The sequence below is a fragment of the Mustela erminea genome, chromosome 10 (genome assembly GCF_009829155.1).
Source record: "Mustela erminea isolate mMusErm1 chromosome 10, mMusErm1.Pri, whole genome shotgun sequence".
Lineage (NCBI taxonomy): Eukaryota > Metazoa > Chordata > Mammalia > Carnivora > Mustelidae > Mustela > Mustela erminea.
The window spans coordinates 34,724,364-34,749,705 of NC_045623.1; the positions used below are offsets into that span (position 1 = coordinate 34,724,364).

Consider the following 25,342-nt stretch of genomic DNA (forward strand, 5'->3'; position numbering starts at 1 on the left):
TACCCCGACCTCCCACCCCCCTGCCACTTCAAACACCTCAGATTGTTTTTCAGAGTCCATAGTCTCTCATGATTCACCTCCCCTTCCAATTTACCCCAACTCCCTTCTCCTCTCTAACACCCCTTGTCCTCCATGATATTTGTTATGCTCCACAAATAAGTGAAACCATATGATAATTGACTCTCTCTGCTTGACTTATTTCACTCAGCATAATCTCTTCCAGTCCTGTCCATGTTGCTACAAAAGTTGGGTATTCGTCTTTCTGATGGAGGCATAATACTCCATAGTGTATACAGACCACATCTTCCTTATCCATTCATTCGTTGAAGGGCATCTTGGTTCTTTCCATAGTTTGGCGACCGTGGCCATTGCTGCTATAAACATTGGGGTACAGATGGCCCTTCTTTTCACGAGATCTGTATCTTTGGGGTAAATACCCAGGAGTGCAATGACAGGGTCATAGGGAAGTTCTATTTTTAATTTCTTGAGGAATCTCCACACTGCTCTCCAAAGAGGCTACACCAACTTGCATTCCCACCAACAGTGTAAGAGGGTTCCCCTTTTTCCCCATCCTCTCCAACACATGTTTCCTGTTTTGTTAATTTTGGCCATTCTAACTGGTGTAAAGTGATATCTCAATGTGGTTTTAATTTGAATCTCCCTGAGGGCTAATGATGATGAACATTTTTTCATGTGTCTGATAGCCATTTGTATGTCTTGATTGGAGAAGTGTCTGTTCATATCTTCTGCAAATTTTTTGATATGTTTGCCTGTTTTGTGTGTGTTGAGTTTGAGGAGTTCTTTATAGATCCTGGATATCAACCTTTTGTCTGTACTGTCATTTGCAAATATCTTCTCCCATTCCGTGGGTTGCCTCTTTTTTTGTTGTTGACTGTTTCCTTTGCTGTGCAGAAGCTTTTGATCTTGATGAAGTCCCAAAAGTTCATCTTCGCTTTTGTTTCCTTTGCCTTTGGAGACATATCTTGAAAGAAGTTGCTGTGGCTGATATCGAAGAGATTACTGCCTATGTTCTCTTCTAGGATTCTGATGGATTCCTGTCTCACGTTGAGGTCTTTTATCCATTTTGAGTTTATCTTTGTGTACGGTGTAAGAGAATGGTCGAGTTTCATTCTTCTACATATAGCTGTCCAGTTTTCCCAGCACCATTTATTGAAGAGACTGTCTTTTTTCCACTGTATATTTTTTCCTGTTTTGTCGAAGATTAATTGACCATAGAGTTGAGGGTCCATATCTGGGCTCTCTACTCTGTTCCACTGGTCTATGTATCTGTTTTTATGCCAGTACCATGCTGTCTTGGTGATCACAGCTTTGTAATAAAGCTTGAAATCAGGTAACATGATGCCCCCAGCTTTATTTTTGTTTTTCAACATTTCCATAGCGATTCGGGGGTCTCTTCTGATTCCATACAAATTTTAGGATTATTTGCTCCAGCTCTTTGAAGAATACCGGTGGAATTTTGATCGGAATGGCATTAAAAGTATAGATTGCTCTAGGCAGTATAGACATTTTAACAATGTTTATTCTTCCGATCCAAGAGCATGGAATGGTCTTCCATCTTTTTGTGTCTTCCATCTTTTGTGCCTTGACTCTTTTCTTTTGGATTAGTGTGGCCAATGGTTTATCGATCTTATTGATTCTTTCAAAAAACCAGCTTCTAGTTTCATTGATACGTTCTACTGTATCTCTGGTTTCTACCTCATTGATCTCAGCTCAAATCTTGATGATTTCCCTTCTTATGTGTGGAGTTGGTTTGATTTGTTGTTGATTCTCCAGTTCTTTAAGGTGTAGAGACAGCTGGTGTACTCTGGATTTTTCAATTTTTTTGAGGGAGGCTTGGATGGCTATGTATTTCCCCCTTAGGACAACCTTTGCTGTATCCCATAGGTTTTGGACCGAAGTGTCTTCATTGTCATTGGTTTCCATGAATTGTTTCAGTTCTTCTTTGATCTCCTGGTTGATCCAAGCATTCTTAAGCAAGGTGGTCTTTAGCTTCCAGGTGCTTGAGTTCCTTCTGAACTTTTCCTTGTGATTGAGCTCCAGTTTCAAAGCATTGTGATCTGAGAATATGCAGGGAATAATCTCAGTCTTTTGGTATTGGTTGAGTCCTGATTTGTGACCCAGTATGTGGTCTATTCTGGAGAAGGTTCCGTGTGCACTTGAGAAGAATGAGTATTCTGTTGTTTTAGGGTGGAATGTTCTGTATATATCTATGAGGTCCATCTAGTCCAATGTGTCATTCAATGCTCTTGTTTTTTTATTGATTTTCTGCTTCGATGATCTGTCTATTTCTGAAAGAGGCATGTTAAGATCTCCTACGATTAGTGTATTCATATCAATATGACTCTTTATCTTGATTAACAGTTTTCTTAAGTAATTGGCTGCTCCCATATTGGGAGCATAGATATTTACAATTGGTAGATCATCTTGGTGAATAGTCCCTTTAAGGATTATGTAGTGTCCTTCTGTATCTCTGACTACAGTCTTTAGTTTGAAGTCTAATTTATCTGATATGAGAATCGCTACCCCAGCCTTCTTTTGAGGCCCATTGGCATGAAAGATGCTTCTCCATCCCTTCACTTTCAGTCTGGGTGTATCTTTAGGTTCAAAATGGGTCTCTTGTAGACAACATATGGATGGGTCCTGTCGTTTTATCCAATCTGCAACCCTGTGCCGTTTTATGGGTGCATTTAAGCCATTCACATTGAGAGTGATTATCGGTAGATACGTTTTTATTGACATCGAGTTACCTTTCAAGTCTTTCTTTCTGTAGACTGTCTCTATATTTCTGTTCAATGCTATTCTTGGGATTTTTCCTCTTTTGTAGAACCCCCCTTGTATTTCCTGCAGTGTAGGCTTGGTGGTTGTATAGTCTTTTAAGCCTTGCTGGTCTTGAAAACTCTTTATCTCTCCATCCATTTTGAATGTCAGTCTTGCTGGATAAAGTATTCTTGGCTGCATGTTCTTCTCATTTAGTGCCCTGAATATATCTTGCCAGCCTCTTCTGGCTTGCCAGGTCTCTGTGGGCAGGTCTGACGTTATTCTGATGGGCTTCCCTCTGTAAGTAAAGAGCCTCTTTGCCCTGGCGGCTTTCAAGAGATTATACCTACAATTATAATTCCTCAATTTGACTATCAGGTGTCGTGATTTTTTTTGGAATGTATAATCTTGGGTGGAGACCATTCAGCCTCTAGTACCTGAACGCTGGTTCCATTCACGAGATTGGGAAAATTTTCATGAAGGACTTGTTCCACTATACACAATAGAATTTTAAAGATTTTGTTTATTTATTTATTTGTCAGAGAGAGAGAGAGGAAGAGCACGAGCAGGCAGAGGTAGAGAGAGAACTATGCTCCCTGCTGAGCAAGGAGCCCCATGTGGGACTCGATCCCAGGGTTCTGGGATCATGACCCAAGCCGAAAGCAGCAGCTTAACCGACTGAGCCACCCAGACATCCCTACAGTATAATTTTAAAACAAATACCTAATTATAGAAATTTAACGTTCCTATTAAGTTTAAAAGCCTAAAGGTGCATTCCTAAAATCCTGATAACCTTGCTAAGAGCCAACCAATATCATCAGCTTCACATTCCTTTCTAAGATCTTATCATGGATACCTGAGTTCTAAATAGTATAATTTAGTTTGGCCTGCTTTCAAACTGTAAATGCAATTACATTGTATGTATTATGTTGTGTCTTGATCATTTGTTCAACAGATATTTGTAAAATTCATCTAGTCCATTGTGCGTATTGTAAACTATAACTATTGAGCTATACAAGAACAATAATTTATTCATCCTATTATTTGATAGGCATTTGGATTTTCAGGTTTATCTTTTATGAAATATGATTAAGGATTTGTTGAATATATGTATAAAATTCCCTTGTGTGATAAAGTCAGAAGTGGAATTCCTAAGTCAAAGAGAATTTGCATCTAGTCTTTCTAGATCGGGTTTAACATGATTTCAGTCTCTTTCACAATCTACCTACTTATCAGCAGAATAGAATTGTACTCCACATCAAACATCAGAATTTTTAACTTCTCTTAACATAATGACTGTATGACATATCTCAATATGTCATTGAGATATTAATCTGCATTTTCCTCACATAAATCAGATAGATTATCTTTCCATATGCTTGCTTGCTAGTTCTTTGTCCTTTTTTGTGAAATGGCTGTTGATGTCTATATACTGGGTTGTCCGTCTTTTCCTTGATTTGTATGATTTTTTTTTCCAGTTTCCATCTTTATTTTTTTATTGTGTTATGTTAGTCACTATAAAATATATCACTAGTTTTTGATGTAGTGTTCTAAGATTCATTGTTTATGTGTGACACCCAATGCTCCACACAATACATGCCCTCCTAAATACCCACCACCAGGCAATTTGTACGATTCCATAATTCATGCTGGACACGAGTTTTTGTTGGCTCAATAACTTGAAAATGTCATTTCCCTTTTGGTGACTTGCATCATTAACTCTATGGTGTTTTTCATGAAAAGAATTTTTAATGTTCATATCATCTAACAACATTTTACTTTATGGGTAGTGGAGCCTGTGTGTGTGTGTGTGTGTGTGTGTGTGTGTGTGTGCGTGTTCTGTAAGAATTATTTTTCTTGTACTAAAATATTTATCATTTTCCCTTCCATATTTAGGTCCATAATCCACTGAGAACTTTTTTCCCCATGTGGTGGGAAGTATAAGGGTAAAACATTTTTTTGGAGGAGCACTCATTTTCTCATCAATTTCCCCACCCCTGTGAAGGGTTACTCTGTCATCTCTTGCTATTTGTTTTAAAGATTTTAAGTATACCCAACATGGGGATCAAACTTACAACTCTGAGATGAAGAGTCACATGCTCTATGGACTGAGCAAGCCAGACACCCCCAGGGTTACCTCTGCCACAAGTTAAATATCAATATATAAGTATACCTGTTCAGGGATTCTCTCTTTTGGTCTATTTACTAATCCAAATGCAAATATTACAACATATTACTTACTAAAATTTTAATAAGTTTTTATTTCTGTTCTAACCAATCCTTCTAAAATGTATTTCAAAAGTACATTTGACTTTCCTTGACCATTTGTGTTTCTATATACATTGTAAAATCATTTTATACCCCCAAGCAATGGTTTGTATTTTCACTGGGTTTAAACTGAATCCATTAAAAAATATTTCTATCAGCTTTACTTTGAAATCAACATTTTATTCATTTGGAAATTTTTTAACTGGGTAAAGAATTTTGGGTTGCCATTAGTTTTTTCTCAGTACTTAAGAGATGTTTTTCTACTTCCTCTAATTTGCTCGGCTTCAAGAAACAAATCCCTCACATTCTTCATTTGTTTCTCTGTATGTAATGTTTGTGTTTCTCCAGCAGCCTTCAAGATTTTTTTCTTCATATTTAGATTTCATTACTCTATCTACAGTGTGCCTAGTTGTGTTTTTCTTTGTGTTTATCCTGTTTGAGTTTCCCTGAACTTCTGGATCTGTGGGTAACTGTCTTTCAGTAATTCTGGAAAGTTATCAGTCCTGTTCTCTTTCCTTTCCATTTCTTTTGAAGTACATGATTACTGATATTGTGCTTTTCATTTTTAGCATTTCCATCTAACTCTATCAGTAGTTTCCATTTCTCCAGTGACTATACACATGTGATTGTATGTGCTTTTCACTTCCCCCCTTAGATCCCTTTATCCAATGATCATAGTTTTTTAAAGATCCTGTCTGATTGTTCCAACACTTGATCTATCTCTGTTTCTGGTGCTTGTTTTATCTTTTCACAATGGATAGTTTTACTTTATCTTTCTGTATATCTCATTTTTTTTCATTGAATGCTAGGCATTGTTTCAAAAATAGTTGAGATTGGGATAGTAATATTTACCTAGAAATAGGACCTCTTTTATGTTACAATGTTTGTGGCAAGCATTGATTCAATGAGTTGTAGTTCAGTTAGCTCTGGGTTTTGCTTTGCTTTTTCTATAGCTACCTTCAGTGTACCAGAAGCCTCAAATTTCTCCAGTGGAGTTCTGCTACTACATTGTTCTTTATGTAAGGCCTAAAATGCCAGAATGTTTGTCTTGATGTTGCTATTCCTTTCCCAGTTTTAGCAGCCCTGACATATCTATGTCACAAGGGTCTTTTTCTTTAGGCTCTTGTTCCTGCCCCAGTGATAGGCTGCTGGGACTTTGGTTCAAGTTAACCTGGTTATCTCTACTCTAAAGGTATTGCTGTGCAATCGCAAATGATGGAATGTTTAGGTGGCCCAAAGGGCTCCCTCATGTCTCGTGCTCTCCACTAAACTTGCCTGACGGAGGCCACTTTCATGGTCTTTCAGCTAACCTTGTGTAGCAAGATATTACAAAATGAGACTCTTCATGTCTGTTTATTTTTATTGGCCCCAAGGCTGAATACAGTAGGTGCCAAAAACCCCACAATTTCTAATACAAGATACTAAGACCATTTTTTCTGGAGTTCAACGAATAGAATGTGAAAACACTTCCATTAAATGAAGCCTCATTAACCTCTGTCTGTTTAGGAAACCATTTTGACAATTCTTATTTTACCAATAATATACTCCTGTGACTGAGATTTATTGAATATAATTTTAAAAGGTATTCTTCTTTGCAACAATTAAAAACCATAGAATCTGCAAGAAAGTTCAAATTTATTTTTACTTTCATTACTAAATAAAATTTTTAAAAATCTTGTTTATAGTCCAAAAAAGAAGTGGGGGTACACTTCTTCAATCCAGTTAGGAGAGAAAAGACTGTCCTTACTCATATGCCTACCTACCTCGTACCTTAATGTCTATGTCTCAGCTTGCGTTCAATGCTCCAAATAGCCAAGTTTAGTGTCAGGACCCATTAAAAATCTGTCTCTGATATTGTTGCATATACAATTATAACATATACTTCATTTCTAAGTATTATATGGTTGTATTTTTCAAGATGAGCTCATACAACCCAGCTGGAGATTATATTTTTCTAACTACATTTCCAGCTTGGTGTGGTCATGTGATTATGTTCTATATATAATATGAACAGAAGTGCATGTATGTCACTTGTGGATCTGAGCCAGAGAACTCTGAACCTGTACTCCATGGATCTCTTTTCTTTCCTACTGTCTGGATCACAGATGTGGCAGCAGTCAAGCTTTGACCTTGTAGATGAATACAGTGACTTAGTGGGTTAGGTACAGAACAACAGGATGCAAGGAACCTGTATACCTGAATGATCCTGTGGAGCAATGTTTCCATTCAAGCCAAGAGCAGAATGACTATAGCATGTTTTTTAAGCTGAACCAAGAGTCTCCTCCTGAATAAGTTTTCTGCAGTATCTCCTATTCTCCCTCTTCTCCTGCCATCAAAGGGATGGACCTCAAGCACAGCTCTGAGCATACCTAATAATCTTCACTGTCCCTGGAATAAAGTCTATGACCAAGGCTGCAAGTGATCTCCCAACCTCATCCTCAAAGTGTCCATTGGCTACAGTGGACTCTGGCTGATTCCTAGCATTTACTCACTACCATTGCATATTTACTCATTCCCTTTCTTTGTTTTAAAATACAATTCATCCTATCTCTTTGATGAAATTGGAGTCATCCTCCAAAATTCAGCATAAATGGTACCTTCTTGTGAAGCCATCTATAATTTTTCTAAGTATAATTAATTGTTGCTTTTAAAGAGATTCAAATATTTCATTTGTAACATTATATTAACACTGACCACTTCTCATTTTATTTACAGTATCTGCTCCTTCAAGATATAGTTTCACCAAGAGTGAGAACTTTGCTTTGGTTCATTTTTAAATATCCATTAGCAATGGGTCCCATCTTGAATTATATGCTTTAGTAAAATGTGCCCTCAACTGTTGCAGGAAGAAAAAAAAAAACCCTCATTGCCCAATTTGAATAATCCCAAATATAAATAGACAACTGAAAACAAACCAATAATCTAATTTCACAATGGTATTACATAAGAAGAGTACATTTTAGCATTTAATATTAGGCAGGATAATATATAAGCTCATTTTAAGGTCAACTTTCCAATAAAAATGTGATTAATAGCATTATACATCAAAGGAAAAAGATTTTAAAGCTTCAATATGAAATTCTACTTACATATGGGTTACACTATTATGACACAAGTTTGTCATATTAGGAACTTAAGAAAGGTATGGAAGTGAATCTCTAATATGTAAACACTGGTACTTATTTTTTGTCTCATTGTAATCAGAGTCAGTTTCACAAAAATATATTGGTGTAATTGGGTAAGATTCTTAATATCTTCTCAATTCACTCTGAACATTCTGGACATAAGAAAAGAACTGATGAACCAGACAGTACATTGTTATAGCAAAACAGCTCCTACCTGTATTCATTCAGAAGATGAAATGTCATAAAAAAAAAAACTAATTTAACTTCAATTCTTGTTCTATTGCTCAGCATAAGGGAATAAAATTTTAAGATGTATTAAAATGGTTCATCTCAACTTTTTATGTCAGAATTATTGCTCATACTGAAATTCAAATATGATAGGAAGTGCTCTAACAGAACTAAGACTTAGAAACTAAGGTAAAATGTTTGTAGTATTTGTCAGCTTCAAAAAAATGTTGCTTATGATTCATTTGCTCATTTTATTTTTTTATTTGCTCCTTTTAAACATTTACTTTTGAGTTTTTATTATTTAATTTAAAGCTGAACCCTAAATTATATAAACTTCAAGATAGCAAAACTCCCATGTACGCTAGAATAAGCAGAGCAAAAATCAAGAAAAATATGCAACATAGTCATTATCTCTGAACTGTTATACTAGTCTTTCTGTTTTTTTATAGTGTTCACTGATTCATTAGCTGGGTACAATACCTAGTGCTCATCAGATCATATGCCCTCCTTAAAGCCCATCACCCAGTTAGCCCATTTCCCCACCCCTTTCCTTCTGCATCCCTCAATTTGTTTCCCTTTTTTTTTTAAAGCTGCTTTTTTTTTTTTTTTTAAGATTTTATTTATTTGAGCCTGAGTTTCCCGCTGAGCAGGGAGCCTGATGCAGGGCTCCATCCCAGGAGCACAGGATAATGACCTGAGCCAAAGGCAGATCCTTAACCAACCGAGCCACGGAGGTGCCCCATAATACTAGTCTTATACATAAAATATGTAACTTACATTATAATACTATAATGTTTATATAAATATTTTTAATATAAAAGAATACTCGTGCTAACTGCAAGAGTGCTTACACACACACACACACACACACACACACACTGATTCAAGCAAACCCCAAAGCTGTCCCCTGAGGAGGATGCACCCCGGGAGACAGGTAGCCTCAGGCCCCGCTGCCGCCGCCGCACTCCCGCCGCCGCGGGCTCAGTTTCCCTGACCAAGGCCACGGAGCCGACTGCGCATGCGGCGCCCGCCCGCCTCGGACTCCTGACAGCTGAGGCGCTGAAGCGCAGGAACCGCACGCACCTGCCGCGCGCCTCGTCCCACACGCCCGGCTCTCCCGCCTCAGTGAACAGGCGAAATCCCCCCTCAGTTAGCGCCGCAAAAACTGTGCGTGTACTTTCGATTACGGTGCTCCGCGTCCCCCACCCACGGCGGCATGGCTGTAATATCCGGCAGCTCTCCCGCTTCCAAAGGGAACAGGCAGCTTCCTGAGAAGCCAGACGCAGGCGGAGCGCCTGAGGGGAGAGGGAGAGCGCCCGAGAACTTGTGCCCTGACTGCAGCGCCCTCCGGATGTCAACTTCGCTCCTAAACTTGGTTTTGCGCGGCCGTTTCGGCTTCGAGAACAGCACAGGCCCAAGCGCAAGGCAGCGGGAAGGCGGCGGGAGGCCGGCGCGGGGAGCTTAGCTCCCGCCGATCAGCGTGTCCCCTGGACCAGGGCGCCCACTGGGCAACAACGCTCATGCCTCGTCCCGGGAGGCGCCGCAGCCCCTCAGGCGTCACCGGGAGCCGGGCACGGCAGAAGCACCGGCGCCTGCCGCCTGGGCTCCGGAAGGGGACTGACGCCTTTCCCGGACTGGGTGGGGTCGCCCTTCCTGGGGCGTATCCTGACTGCCCCCTGCCGGGTGCTGGAAAAACAGCCTGGATGGCCCTTCTGTCACAGACTACTTAAATCACAGATTTTTTTCTGGCTTATTTTGTATTAAGTACATTTAATTCCATAGATTCTAAAAATCTGTATTATATAGAGCAATTCGGTCTCGTTTACATTAACCAACTGTTGAAAATATAAAATTTACTTGCGTTTATTTATCAGGCACTTTTTTTTTTAAGGTTTTATGTATTTATTTGACAGTAAGAGAGAGAGACAGAGAACAAACAGGCAGAGGCGGAGAGAGAAGCAGCCTCCCTGCCGGGAGCCCAATGCGGGCCTCCATCCCAGAATGCTGGGATCATGACCTGCACCGAAGGCAACCGCTTAACCAACTGAGCCACACAGGTATCCCTATCAGGTGCTTTTTAAATACATGGTCCATACACAAACTGCATCAGAATGACCTGTAGCAGTTGTTGCAAATATGGATCTGGAAGATCTTAATCACTCTATATTCTCCTTATGGATAATAACTTTTGGAAACTGTTGACTGTCTACAGATCTAATAGAATTACCTCATTCAACTTGTTTAATTTGGAATTAAAACTTTTTTCTTGGCTATCTCAGCCCTCCTTTGCAGGAAAAACAAAAACCAAGCAAACAACCAACCAAATAAAACCAAACCTACAATTCTGTAAGCTCATTTACTCCTTCCCAAAGCTTTTTGAAATATTAACTCTAAGAACTCTGCAATTCTTCTTGCTTATAACACACCAAGAAAGGACTCATATTTTGCTCCATACTGCTCCTCAAGAGCTGATATAAAATAAGATATATTATTCGGAGGAAGTCTGTGGAACCAATGTTTTTTCCTGACAAAAGGATTTTTAGTTTATCTAGATTTCTTGGTACTTTACAGCTTATAGGGGCTTATTGACACATATGAACTCATGGCCTCACTTGCCTATTGGAGAAATAGTATATTGATTCTGGGAATTTAAAAATAACTTACTGAGAAACTACTTGTCATTAACCAGTAATGAATCAAGAAGGAATAACTGTTTCACCCATAATATTGATAATAACATTGAGGCTTGCAGAGATAAGATTCTTTTTAAAGCTCTCATAGGAGTGATTTGAACTGAACATTTGAACTCTTGACAGCCTGATGCCAGAATGTATTGGGACAGCCCTAGATAGCACTGGGTTCCCCTTGCCTGACATCCTCCAAGGATGCCCTCCCAGTCAGCCCTTGCTGATGACTGCTCCTGCCTGCTCTTCTCTTGACAGGATGTGCCCTATCCTTCCTTACTTGGAGAGAGCCAAATTCTTTATCTCTTCTCTCAAGATCACTTCTCCATCCAAACTGCCTCCAAAGCCCACAGATTTACTATAAATCTCAGCAAGCTTACAGATCACCTTCATTTTGTCTCTTTCTTAGAATACTCTTTGTATAATTGCACCACCCAATATGCTGTATCATCATTTCCTGTTCATTTACTGCAGAGCATGTCCCACCACCTAGCATACACATATTTCTGGTTTCTTAATGCTTCATGAGGCAAGAATTTGTATTCTTTTTCCTTTTTTTTTTTTTTTTTTTTTGAGAATCCCAAGTACTGAACATCTAAAACAATGCCCAGTACATAGTGAATACTCAGTGTATCTTTGTCAATGTAATACATATTGGTAAACCTAATGATATGTTTAGTCTTTCTATGTGAACTTTCTGAGTATATTTTATATTACTGATCACTGCCTCATTGTTTTTTTTTAAATATTTTATTTACTTATTTATATGACACAGAGAGAGCTTGAGAGAAGCAGAAGCAGGGGGAGCAGCAGAGGGAGAAGCAGGCTCCCTGCTGAGCAAGAAGCCCAATGTGGGGACTCGATCCCAGGACCCTGGGATCATGACCTGAGCTGAAGGCAGATGCTTAACCAACTCAGCCAACCAGGTACCCCACTGCCTCGTTCTTGATATGCACTCATCCTAGGCTTCTGAGGCATGTTCTCCTAGAACTCCTAGGACCTTCTCTGACCACTCCTCAGTTTCCCTCATGTCTTATTCTGTTAGCAATAATACTCAAAATATGAGTGTTCTCAAGGCTCCATCATCAGTCCTTTGCTTTTCTCATTTTAATTTTATGCATCCTCTGGGCAAAGTCTTATAAGGACATTCCTACAGTTTCCATGCATAAACTGCAGTCTTACAGATATACAATGAATATGCACCTAACTCCCAGGCAGAAATTTTTCCTGAGCTCCACCGCTGTTCAAAGTAGCAATGTTTATTTGGTATCCTGTATGAACTGAGAATTGGCTTCTCCTCTTACTGAGATGAGAACTTACTATCAGGAGATACAAATGAGCAGGATAAACTGTGAATAATGCTTTTCTAGCAGGAGATACATGCATTCAGGGTTATACTATTCCATTTGAATATTCTATGAGTCTACAACTAGTTACACATGTCCAGAAAAAAGTCAACAACCGCTGAAAAGACACTGCTGTGATTATGTGTGTTACTTTTTGACATCAACTTAGTTATTCAAGTGAAAAACCTAGGGATCATTTAGATACCTTCTAATCATCTTAATCCTTTAAATCATTCTATATGCTGTTACTTTTCAATTTTAACTGTCTTTACTAATTTGCTCCTTTTAGAAATTTTCTTGGTTCAGTCTTCCTTCAGTGATATTACATGATCCTTTTTTGAGTATAGTTAACACACAATGTTACATTAGTTTCAGGTGAACAACTTAGTGATTTGACAAATTTATACATTATGCTGTGCTCACCACCAGTGTGACTACCATCTATCCTGTTACATGGCTATTACAGTATCATTGACTGTATTCCTTAGGCTGTGCCTTTTATTCTGACTTATTTATTCCATAACTGGAAGCCTTTATCTCCCTCTCCATTTGGACTTTCCTTCTTTTTTATTGAGGCACTATTCTGTACCTATATCTATCATGCTGCTTTCTCTACTCAGGGTGCAATGATGTATTGTCTATCTACATCAATACAACATAAGTTCTAGAATTATCCATGGTTGCTGTGGAAAACACTAGGATTTATCTTGAGCACTCACTCTCTCCTTTTCTCATTGAAAAAGAACACTTGATTTTTACCGGGGCGCATGACACACAATTTGCATTTATAATTGGAAATTAGAATTTCTAATTTAAGTAGAATATGGAATTACAATTAGAGACACTAAATGCCCTGGGCTTCTTTGCAGATAATCTTGCCATGACATGTAATTCTAGTAAATAATTATAATGAGATGTTATTATGCATAATCAATCACCTAGGAAATGTGCTTAGAGGGAGGAAACATTGTCTCTTTTTCCCTATACTCTTCTGCTGAGTGCAAGGTACATGTGAAGGTAAGAAAATTTTACCCATGAGGTGGCATGTTAAACAACAGCTAAGCAGCATACAAAAGGAACTAGGGCCCCTATGCTAATAAAGCACAACCAGGGGGTTTCAACTCTTTTAAGAGTCAGGAGGAGAAAACACATTAGGCCACCCAGACCAGCTGATTGGGTGCAGACTACACATACATTGGACTCAAAAGTGAGGGGAGCTGGGCATTGCGTATGGGACAAGTGTCAACAAGGCCTAATCACAGGAGCAAGCACTTAGAGGTATAAAGTATTGACCTAATTCCAAGACCTGTCCTACAGAAAAGCACATACTCTCGCTGAAGGCGAAGCAGGAAGAATCAGATCTTAACCCCAGTATAAGGCAGAGTTGACTGACAAGGGTTTCATCCAATAAAACAAGCCTAGGACCTAATCAGAAAGTAGATCCAATCAGTCTGATCAGACCAATCAGAAAGTAGTATCATATCACGCAGCCAGTCCAAATGAGGACTCACTATGGCCAATTTAAAGCTACTGCCTCAAGAAGGTTTCAGGATACGGGCTATCTATGCCCTGGAAGCTACGGAGGTGAGTGGGGATGGGCTAGAGTTCTGCAAGTATGAAAGGCCCTGGAGTTCCAAGGTTGTCGGATGGGATGCTTACTACGTGTGCGCAGGCTTTCCACCACAGCACTGGAACAGTGCAAGTGCTGGGAGGAGTCGGGTCTCGGGAACGGGTTTTGGGGGGTGCAAGGCATCTGCTTAATCCCACTCACTAGGTACCCAAAGATGAATATCCCTGCTGAATATCCCTGGTAGTCCTGGTGTCAGGAGAAGCCTGGGTTGCCATCAGGCAAGAAGGTCACAGAGGGAGTGATGTCAGTTGAAAGCTGCTCACTCAGAATAATTTTCTTGGGGTGGACTTTCTCTAACCTGAGACTGTGCAGGTATTTGGGAATCAGTCTAAGCAGCACAAACATGGAAGGCTCAGGCTGTCCAAAGCCAGCCAATGTATTGCACAGTTCACATGCTTGTGCCCTTGCAGGACAGGGTAGCCAGAAGCCTGGAATAGAGTAAGCGTCCAGATATGCTGGGTCACAGAAATGGGTTTGGAGTGGGGAGCACTAGGTATTTACCTCATTCCAAATCTTCAACTACACAAATGTGCATATTTTCTCAGAAGGCAGACCTGGAGGAATGGCCCTCTTGCCATGATATCCTCTAATACAAGACACCTGGAACCCTTGATTGGTAGAGAAGCCCAGGATCCCATCCAGCAGCAAATCCAAATAGGGATTGACTGTCACCAGTTTAAAGCTCCCACCTCAGGAAGATTTTCGGTGAGCCAGTTTACTCCACCCTTAAGGCTATGCAGGTGATTGGGAACTGGCCCAAGTCTCTCAGGCCTTGAGGGCCTCGGCTGCCCAAGGCTGGGTGGCAGAGTATGTACTGTTCAGGCATGGGTGAACAGGTCAGAGTAGCCTGAGACATGGATCAGGCAAGTGCAGGGAAAGGCTGAGTCACAGCTCTTAGGGGTTTATGGAATATGCCTAATTCCAAGCTCTCACCTACACAAATGAGCCTATTCCCCCTAAAGGCAATACTGGAGGATACCATACTGCTGACTTGCCAGGGAAGATGTGGCTGACTTCCCAGTATCATCCAATAAATTACACCTTGGAGCTCTAGTGGGAGAAGCCTAGTACACAATCAACAGCAGGTCTAAATGGAGAATGACTGTAGCCTACTTGCCGCTGCCACCTCAGAGTGGAACCTTTTGAGATATGGACTCCTTATATTCTGGAAGGTATCCAGGGCTTTAGGCCTGGGCCCCAGATCCCCAGCCCTGGTAAGCCCCAGCTGCCCAGGGTTTACTGAAGGACTGTGTATTACACATGTGCTTACAGCTCATTTCAGAATTATCAGCGATATGGAACATGGCAAGGGTTGAGAGAGGCTGATCACAGGAGTAGGACCTTGGGTAAACAAGCATCTGCCCAGTCATGAGCCCTAAACTAGCCACTGACTTATATTCCTCATGAAGGCAAAATGTGAGGTTATTGGCAGGGAGGGACTGGGCTGATTCATCCTGTTTTCCTTCAACAGGAAACACCTGGGAGCCGTGATAATAGGAGAAGCCTGTGACCCAATTAGACCACAAGTTCAAATGAAGACTGACTGTTGCCAGTTTAAAGCTCCACCTCAGATGAATTTTCAGTAGGTGTGCTCCCTCCAGCGTGGAGTCTATACAGGTGGTTAGTCACACACCCGAGCTCCACAGGCCTGGAGGGACCCTGATTCCCAAAGTCATAGGTGGAATGTGTACTGGGCTCCTTCCCGTTGGAAGGCCAGGGTAGCCAGGGACCTGGAACAGGTAGGTATCTGGAGAGGCAGAGTCCTAGGAGCAGAATCTTGGAGGAGCAAGGAATCTGCCTATTCATAAGCTCTGACATACCCAATGGGTAATACTACCCCAAAGACGCAACAGGAGATTACTTTGACTATCTTGCAAGGGAGTTGAGTGGACTGGCCATAGTATCCTTCAAAAAGTGACACCTGGGTGTCTTGGGCATAGGTAATGCCAACCTGGGTAACTTCAATTTTTAAAGGTCAACTTGTATTAAATCATATAACCTAATCGTGATATGAAAAATCCAACAAATTCCCAGGGATCATGTAAATTCTTTCACTGATTTAACCTGGAGCCTGATAACTAGTGTTTGATATAGAGTCAAGCGTTCTTAACTGTTACATGCATGTGCTCATGCTACCTCTGTGGAATTGAGAACCCTTTCTCTTTTATAGAACTGCTTAATAGGGGCGCCTGGGTGGCTCAGTGGGTTAAAGCCTCTGCCTTTAGCTCAGGTCATGATCTCAGGGTCCTGGGATCAAGCCCACATCGGGCTCTCTGCTCAGTGGGGATCCTGCTTCCCCCTCTCTCTCTGCCTGCTTCTCTGCCTACTTGTGATCTCTTTCTGTCAAATAAATAAAATCTTAAAAAAAAAAGAACTGCTTAATAAAGTATCACTTAATGAAGGATTGAAAAAGAAGTCTGAGGAGTTGCATTTAGAGTTATATTAACTAAAAGAAGAAACTGAAACAACTAAAAATAAAAGTGGTTATTGCTTTCAAAGATCATAGATATGTATGGCAGTGTGGTAATTGTTTCACTACCTGGTACTGCTAATCTGTTTGGTGTGGGGATAAAAATTTTCAGCTCACTGACAAAACAGGCTTATATTTCCTGGCATGGATATTACAAAATGAGGCGTCTTTTGTTTTAATAGCATAATACTGTAGCTCATTTTTGAAGTCTATGTGTCATACTAGTTTCATTCAACAAAAGTTCAAAAATAAATGATTCAAAAAATATTAGTACATTATAATTATTTTATTAACATTTTGGTATTTTGGCTAATTTCTCTTTTCATATTTCATACACATTTGTTCAGTGTATTCAGGATGAAAGGATATACAAAGACTTTATTACAGAGTTCTATTCCTTATATAAATGTTCTAAATACAAGTTGTTAGAACCATCAACTTACAGACACCATATTCTAATCAAACGACTTACCTGTTTTTGTCCAATGGTCATAGTGTGAAAACAGTGTAGGGGAAACAATGCAGTGAACACTTTCAATCAAATACGTTGGAATCAGAGGTGCCTGGCTGACTCAGTAGATCATGAGTTTCTTGATCTTGGGATTGTAAGTCCAAGCCCCATGTTGGGTTGAGAGATTACTTAAAAATAAAATCTTTTTTAAAAATGTTGGATTTATCTTCTATTGGAATTTTATCCTTGTGCTGGTGCATTAGTACGGATTTGATCAGGAAAATAGAGTGACCACCATGCATTGATTATGCTTCATGTCAATATAGGAAACATAAATAGGAAATGTAAATGAAATATAAATGTAATATATAAATATAAATATAATATAAATATAAATGAAACATAAATGATGCAGGGGAGCTAAGGTGTGAAGGTCTGATTGGGGAGATTTGGTGGGACGAAGAGTTACTAAGCATTGAGCCTGAAGCATTCATGCAGATAGAGAAGATGGAGCTTGTGGGAAAGTCCAAAAATCTGTACCCATCTGACTATCAATACAAGACTGGAGAGATCTGCAGAATAGCTGCTTCTGGCCAGCCTTGCGAATGAAGCCCCAAATTGCCCTGGAATCATGGTATCCACTCTACTTCTGTCTTCCAAATAACCTTTGAAACTTGTATCTAGAATATATAAAGAACTCTTACAGCTCAATAATAAAAAGAGAAATTACCCAAGGAAAACATGGGCAAAAAAATATTAATAAATATTTCTCCAAAGAAGATATACATGTGGCCAACAAGCCAAAGAGAAGATGCTCAGCATCATTAGCCATTAGGAAGATGTAAAATCAAAACCACAGTGAGATACCACTTCACACCCACTAGGATGGTAAGAATCAAGAAGACACATAGTAATGTGTTGGTGAGGAAGGATGTAGAGCAGTTTTGACCTTCATACATCGCTAGTGAGAACGAGAGGTAGGACGGCCACTTTGGAAAACAGACTGGCAGCTTCTCAAAAGATTAGAGGTAAAATTCCCTTATGACCCAGCAATTCCATTTCTAGCTATATACTAAGTGTGACAAAGTGAGGCCCTCAAGACCTGGGTTGTACAATTCCATTTATGTAAGGTTAAGGTTGAAATACATTTAGTTTGGCTTCAGTTTAGGATGATGAAAAAGTTCTGGAAATGGATAGTGGTGATGGTTACATGACAATGTGAATGTACTTCACGTCACTGAACTATATATTTAAACATGGTTAAAATGGTAAGTTTTAGTTATATGTATTTTACCACAATGGAAAATTAAAGTATCTGTTTCACAGCTCTATTGAGCCAGCAACATCTAAATGGTTTGTTCTGTAGTATTATCAGTTGAATTTATGATCACACAAATTTAAACTCATTTTGTGTTGTGTCAGTATCCAAGTTCATTGGCAAGGATTGCAAAGAAGCATACCTTGAGAGGCAGATGTTGATGTCACATTGCCCTCCTGGTAGCCAGGGTAGAAAAGGGGCTAGCCGAGGAGCCATAGCTTTAACAGCAATTAGTAAGTTGACTTTGAAGAACGAGCTGCTTACTCTTATTTCTTTATCACTTCAGTGGACCAGTGCATGTGTAGAGGGAAAAAAACAGTCAATATCAATTGACGATATTGAAGGTATTTATGCTAAATATATTAAGATAATATGCTAAAAATAAAAACTGATCCAATTCCTAAACAGAGTAGGCCTCTAGCAGGTCATTAATGCAGTTTCCATTTTCCTCATACTCTAGGAAATGTAACACCAAGACAAAGGAGATTGGGTTTGGCTGATGGCTCTCTAAAAGTCCTCCCACTGCAGGAATTGTATGAAATGGTAAAATGTAGTCCAAGGGCCGCACTCTCCTTCTACATTTGTTTTGTTTTTGGTTTTTTTTTTTTTTAAAGATTTTATTTATTTATTTGACAGACAAAGATCACAAGTAGGCAGAGAGGCAGGCAGAGAGGGAGAGAGGAAGAAGCAGGCTCGCCGCTGAGCAGAGAGCCCAATGTGGGACTCGATCCCAGGACCCTAAGATCATGACCTGAGCTGAAGGCAGAGGCTTCAACCCACTGAGCCTCCCAGGTGCCCCTCTCCTTCTACATCTGTAGCATGATTATTAGAAACATATTCTGAAAGAGTTGTGGAAAGGAATGAGAAGGTAGACCCTCCTCCTGAGCAAGGAGGCTTAATGGAACCCACAGCACTGAATGTGAAATTTCCATTATAGTGTGAGCTCTTTATGGTGACAAGTACACAGGCACTTAGGTCTTCAGGTTTTGTATTAGATTCGTTTTATTATTATTATTATTGGGGTAGGAACACTCAACATGAAATCTACCCCCTTAACAAATCTTTAGATGTACAGTACATTACTATCAGCCATAAGCATGTTGGTTCTACATCAGATCTTTAGAATTGATTCATTTTGTAAAACTGAAACTTTATGTGTGTTAAGCAGCAACTCCCTGTGCCCCTCTTTTCTTAGATTCTGATTTTTTCCTTTGGGGTGGTTCTAAAAGACAACCCCCTCCCTCTTCAAATCTTAAAGTCTCTCCATCTTTGGTATGTGGACTCTGCCACTCAAGAAACGGTAAAAAAGGAGACATTAAGCTAGGGATAACGTTTCCCCCTCATAAACCGGGCCTGATGTGGCTTTACAGTGAGAACTGCCTAACAGTGAGATCTAATACCCAAGTCAAAATTTCAGGATTTCTCAACTTAAAGTGGACCAAATGTGAAAAGGAAGTACTTCTTGAGGTGTGGCCTAAGGCCAGTGCACTTACCTATGTCTTCACACCAAAACAGATGCAGTGGGCTATGGAGGTCACACCCACTAATTGTTGTGAAGGTGTTTTTCAGATTGGGTCTCTGGGACAGAGATGAGATGGTTTTTCACATCAGGCCCATTTATGTCACTGAATTGTCCCCCTGCGAAGTCAGAGCTGTGTCTCTGAAGGGTCTCCCAGAAAGAAGAATAACCAGGTGCCTGGAACCAGGGAGTACTTGTTATTGTCACTGATGTGGTTCCAGGCTGAGTCTCACATCATTTAAGGTGAGGTGAGGTGATTGGAGGGAACTCACTGGATTGAACTTGTATGGAATAAGGGAACAGGGAATTTTCTAGGGCTTCTCAGAAAGTGACATGAGAGATGCTTTGGACTGCCATAAACTCGTAATTATACAGTAGTAGCTTTCCAGGCATTCCTCAAGGCTCTTTCTTCTCCTAAATATCTATCTCATTAATTAAAATCCTCTATAATTTTAGTTTTTCATGTATGCCCTGTATTCCAAAAGATCATCACTAAAATGAAGATGTGCCCTCCCTCTAGTCATGTACTCTTTAGCTTGCTGGCAAGGGGACATGCTTATTATAGTCAACAGCCAAGCTAGATCATTGCCTTACTTTTTGCATAGTTCTGAATTCTATTCTTTTATTGTGGTTTTTTTTTGTGTGTGTGTGTGTGTGTATGTGGTGAAAACATAATCAACCCTTCAAGAAATTTCAACTATACAATACAGTATTGTTAACTATAGTCACATTGTTGTATATTAGATCTCCAGAACTTATCTTACATAGCTGAAATGTACTCCTTGACCAATATATCCCCCATTTCCTCCTCCCCCAGCTCTTGGCAACTGACATTCTACTCTCTGCTGCTATTATTTTATTATTTTTGATTACACATATAAATGAGATAATGCAGTATTTGCATTTCTGCATCTGGCCTATTTCTCTTGACATTATGTCCTCCAGGTTCAATCCACATTGTCACAAATGGCAGGATCTCCTTCTTTAAGTCAAAGTAATATTCCACTTCACTTATATGCCACATTTTCTTTATCCCTTTATTGACTGGTGGACATTTAGATTGTTTCCATATCTTGGCTATTGTGAATAATGCTTCAGTGAACATAGGGATGCAAATATCTCTTTGAGATCCTGATTTCATTTCCTTTGGATATATACCCAGGGGCTGGCTTGCTGGGTAATATAATAGTTCTTTTTTTTTTTAATTTTCCTAGGAACCTATCATTCACAGTAACAGTAAAAATAATAAAATACGGAGAAACAAACTTTTCCAAAGAGGTAAAAGATTTGTACGCTGAAACTTATAAATCAGTGATGAAGGAAAATAAAGAAGATACAAATAAATGGGAAGACATCTCACATTCAGGGATTAGAAGAATTAATATTGTTAAAAGGTCCATACTACCCAAAGTGCTCTACATATTCAAAGCAATACCTATGCAAATTCTGGTGGTATTCTGTGCAGAAATAGAAAAATCACCCTAAAACCTGTGCAGAGTCACAGAAGACCCTGAATAATCAAAGCAATCATGAGCAAGAACTAAGCTAGCAGCATCACATCTCCTGATTTTAAAATATATTAAGAATCTACAATAATAGGAACAGTATATACTGGCATAAAAGCCAAGATTTAGGCTAATGTAATGGAATATGGAGGCTAGAAATAAGCACATCTAAGGCCAACTGGTCTTCAACAAAAGTAGCAAGAACACACAATAGGGAAAGGATAGCCTCTGAAAACTGGATATCCACATACAGAAGGATGAAATTGGACACTTACCTCACATCATATGCAAAAATAAACTGAAAATGGATGAAAGACTGGGGCACCTGGGTGGCTCAGTTAGTTAAGCTTCTGCCTTCAGCTCAGGTCATGATGCCAGGGTCCTGAGATAGAGTCCCACATGGAGCCCCACATCCAGCGCCCTGCTCAGGGGAAGAATGCTTGTTCCTCTGCCCTTCCCTCCTACTTGCACTCTCTCTTAATTTCTCTCTCTCTCTCAAATAAAGAAATAAAATCTCTTCAAAAGTGGATTAAAGACTTAAAAGCTGTGGGTTTTTTTGATGCTCAACAACATCCAACATGCTTTTAGTTCGGGTTGATTTTTATAGTTAAATCACCATGCTGACCCTCTCTGATTCTAGAATTCTTTAAGCATGTGAATCTTGCTTCCTTTGTACACACATTTTTCTCAGTGGCAGAATTGCATTAAATAGATTTTTTAAACAGAAACTGCTTTAAGTTTGTGTCCCTTCAGAAGAGCTAGAGTATCCATAGCTTTGTAACCAAATGTTGTATAGCAGGATGTTAAAATGAGACTCTTCCTGTCTGAGAATTTCCATCAAATAAACAGTTTCTAAAATAACATCATTATTTTTGGAGTTAAAGTAGTATAACATGAAAAAACTTCATTTTAGCTAAATTGTCTCATTCATTTCCATAAATTCCATAAATAAATTTAGGAAACTATTCAACCATTCTTTCATTACCAATATTATACTCTCATTATGACTTGTTCATAATTTTAAATTTAAACTTTAAGACATTTTTTCCATAGCAATTACAAACCTGGGAAGCTAAAAGAAAAACTCCAAATTTATTTTCTTACATTTTAAAATAATAATAACCTTACCATTTTTAAGGTAATACATACTTTATTTAAAATTGTAAAATATAAATGTTAAATTTAAAATATATAAAATATTAAGTACAAATAATAAATAAAAATAATTTTTTAGATCTTTTGGGCAAAAATTACTAGCTTTAAATTCTTCATCTCTGGACTTGGCATTTTTATAGTCTCCTCATGAACAAAAACAAAAGAGAGAGAAGATTCTAACCAAGTTGGCTGAAGGATTGTCTTCATAGGACTTGGGTCATGTGCTCACCCTTTCTTCTATAAAACCTTTTTTTCTCAAGATATGCATGTCCCCTATACTTAGCCCAGCTAGGGTTTAACAGTATTGAAGCTCCTGTGTTCAATTTCAGGACTTAAAGACATCTGTCTGTGATACTGTTGCATATACTTTTGAGTTAGATCATTAAGCTCTAAATTTTGTATTTTTATGCTTTACCTGGTACCCACCCCCCCCGAAAAAAAACCTCCAAATCCATCCTACTATAAGCAGAGAAGAAACCTGGAAGACAACAGAAAAAATATTAATGAATATCTCTGGACTATAAAATTAGGGATCTTATATATACACACATAAATATGGTTTTTTGTTATTGAAAAAAAAAAACAGGTCAATAATAAAAGTCCTTCCCAAAAAGGAGGGAAGAGAAAAGGAATGACTAAGTAAAGCAATTAAAAAAAAAAAAATCCTTCCTTCTTGACAAAAGGCTGTTGAGATAGTCTCATCCTGCCACTATTTTGTTCACATTCAAATCTGGTTCTCTAAATTTGTTGTGCTGGATCAAGATGCCTACGACATTTATGGAAATTCCATCAATACTTCTTTGGAGATGGGCAGAGAAAAGAAAGCAGGATAAATATTAATATCATACAAAGTAGACTTCAATAGATTACAAAGACAAAAAAAAGGTCATTATATTATGTATTGAGATCAATACCTCAAGAAGATAAAACATTTGTAAATATATATGTACCCAACATCAGAGCTCCTAAATATATGAAGCAAGCATTGACAGAATTGAAGGAAGAAACAGACACATTTACATAACAATAGGAAAATCAATACCTCACTTTCCAAGAATGAGTACAGTTACCAGACAGAAGATCAATAAGGAAAGAGGACTTGAGCAACATTAGAAGCCAACTGGACCTAACAAGCATATACAAAACTCTACACCCAACAGCAGAATGCACAGTTTTCTCAAATGCAAATGGAATATTGTCCAGGGTAGACGTAATGTTAGGACACAAAATAAGTCTTAATACATTCAAATTATTGAAATCATGCTACCTATCCTTCACAGTGGAATGGAGCTAGAAATAAACTGGAAAAGAGGAGATAAAATTATCCCTATTTGAAGATAATATAATCTTACATGCAGAAAACCCTAAATGTTCACATACAAAAAAGTTATAATTAATGAATTCAGCAAAGTTGCAGGATATAAAATTAATACTCAAAATCAGTTGCATTTTTATAAGCTTACAATAAACAGATCATAAAGGAAGTTAAGAAAACAATCCATTTACAATAGTACCAAAAACAGGGGCACCTGGGTGGCTCAGTCTGTTAAGTGTCTGCCTTGGCTCAGGTGGTGATCTCAAAGTTCTGGAATCAAACCCTGCACTGGGCTCTCTGCTCAGCAGGGAGTCTGCTTCTTTCTCTGCCTCTCCCTCTGCTCATACTCTCTCTCTCTCTCAAATTAATAAATAAAATCTTCTTTAAAAATAGCACCAAAAACAATAAATTCTTAGGAATAAACTTGAACAAGGAAACTAAAAGCTTATACATTCAAAAATGACAAAACATTGCTGAAAGAAATTAAGGAAGACATGGGGTGTCTGGGTGGCTCAGTTGGCAAAGAATCTGCCTTTGGCTCATGTCATGATCCCAGGGTCCTAGAATCAAGCCCCATGTCAGGCTCCCTGCTCACTGGGGAGTCTGCTTCTCCCTCTCCCTCTGCCCTTACCCCTGCTTACGCTCTCTCTCACTCTCTCCCCCTTTCTCTCTTTTTCTCTCTCATAAATAAAATAAGGGTAAATTAAAGAAGATAAGAATAAATGGAAAGACATCTTGTGTATATGGATTATAAGACTTAGTGAAATAAACCAATCACAAAAAGACAAAAACTGTAATTCCACTTAAACGGGATAGCTAGAGTAGTCAAGTTCATAGAAAGAAAATGTAGAGTGGTGACTGCCAGGGACTGAGAGAGAGGAAAACTGGTAATTACTATTTATTGGGTATAGGATTTCAGTTCTGCAAGATAAAAAGAGTTCTGGTGATCGCACAACAGTGTGAATATCCTTAACACTGTACTATATACTTAAAAAATAGTTAAGAGAGTTATGTTATATATATTTTAACACAATTAAAAATAAATGTTATTGCTTACATTCCATCTCATATCAAAGGAAATGGGTCTCTTTAAAATTGACAATTAGAAATTTGTTGTCTGATACCACAAGTAACAGCTTTCTTAATTCAAGTCTGGTTTTAAGGAACTGTTTTTAATAGTATTATAAATAATGAATCTCTAATATCTCTTAGTACTTAGTTTTTACCATGTTATTTTCAAAGAGCCAATTTCACACAAACATATTAACAAAAATGTAATTAATATTCTCACTGTCTTTTCAGTTAACTCAGAACATTTTCGGCAGAGGAAAGCAGCCCATGAACCAAAGGCCGCAGAGATTCCATGGCACAGCTCCTATCTATCCATCCAGAAGGCAACACATTGTAGTAAAAGAGTCATTGATTACATAGTCCAGTTCTGTAGCACAATACCATGCAATGCCTTAAATTCATATTTTTTTGTTATTTTTCCAGAATTATTGCTCATACTAAAGTTCAGATACAAAAAAGAGTACCATAAGAGAAGAAAA

At 38.7% G+C, this 25,342-nt stretch overlaps 1 long non-coding RNA gene across 1 annotated transcript in view; it reads right to left on the reverse strand.

Moving 5' to 3' along the window:
- The window catches only part of LOC116567897, a 132,323-nt gene that overhangs the window by 105,617 nt on the left and 1,364 nt on the right, over positions 1–25,342 (reverse strand). The gene's annotated exons all lie outside the window — the stretch shown is intronic.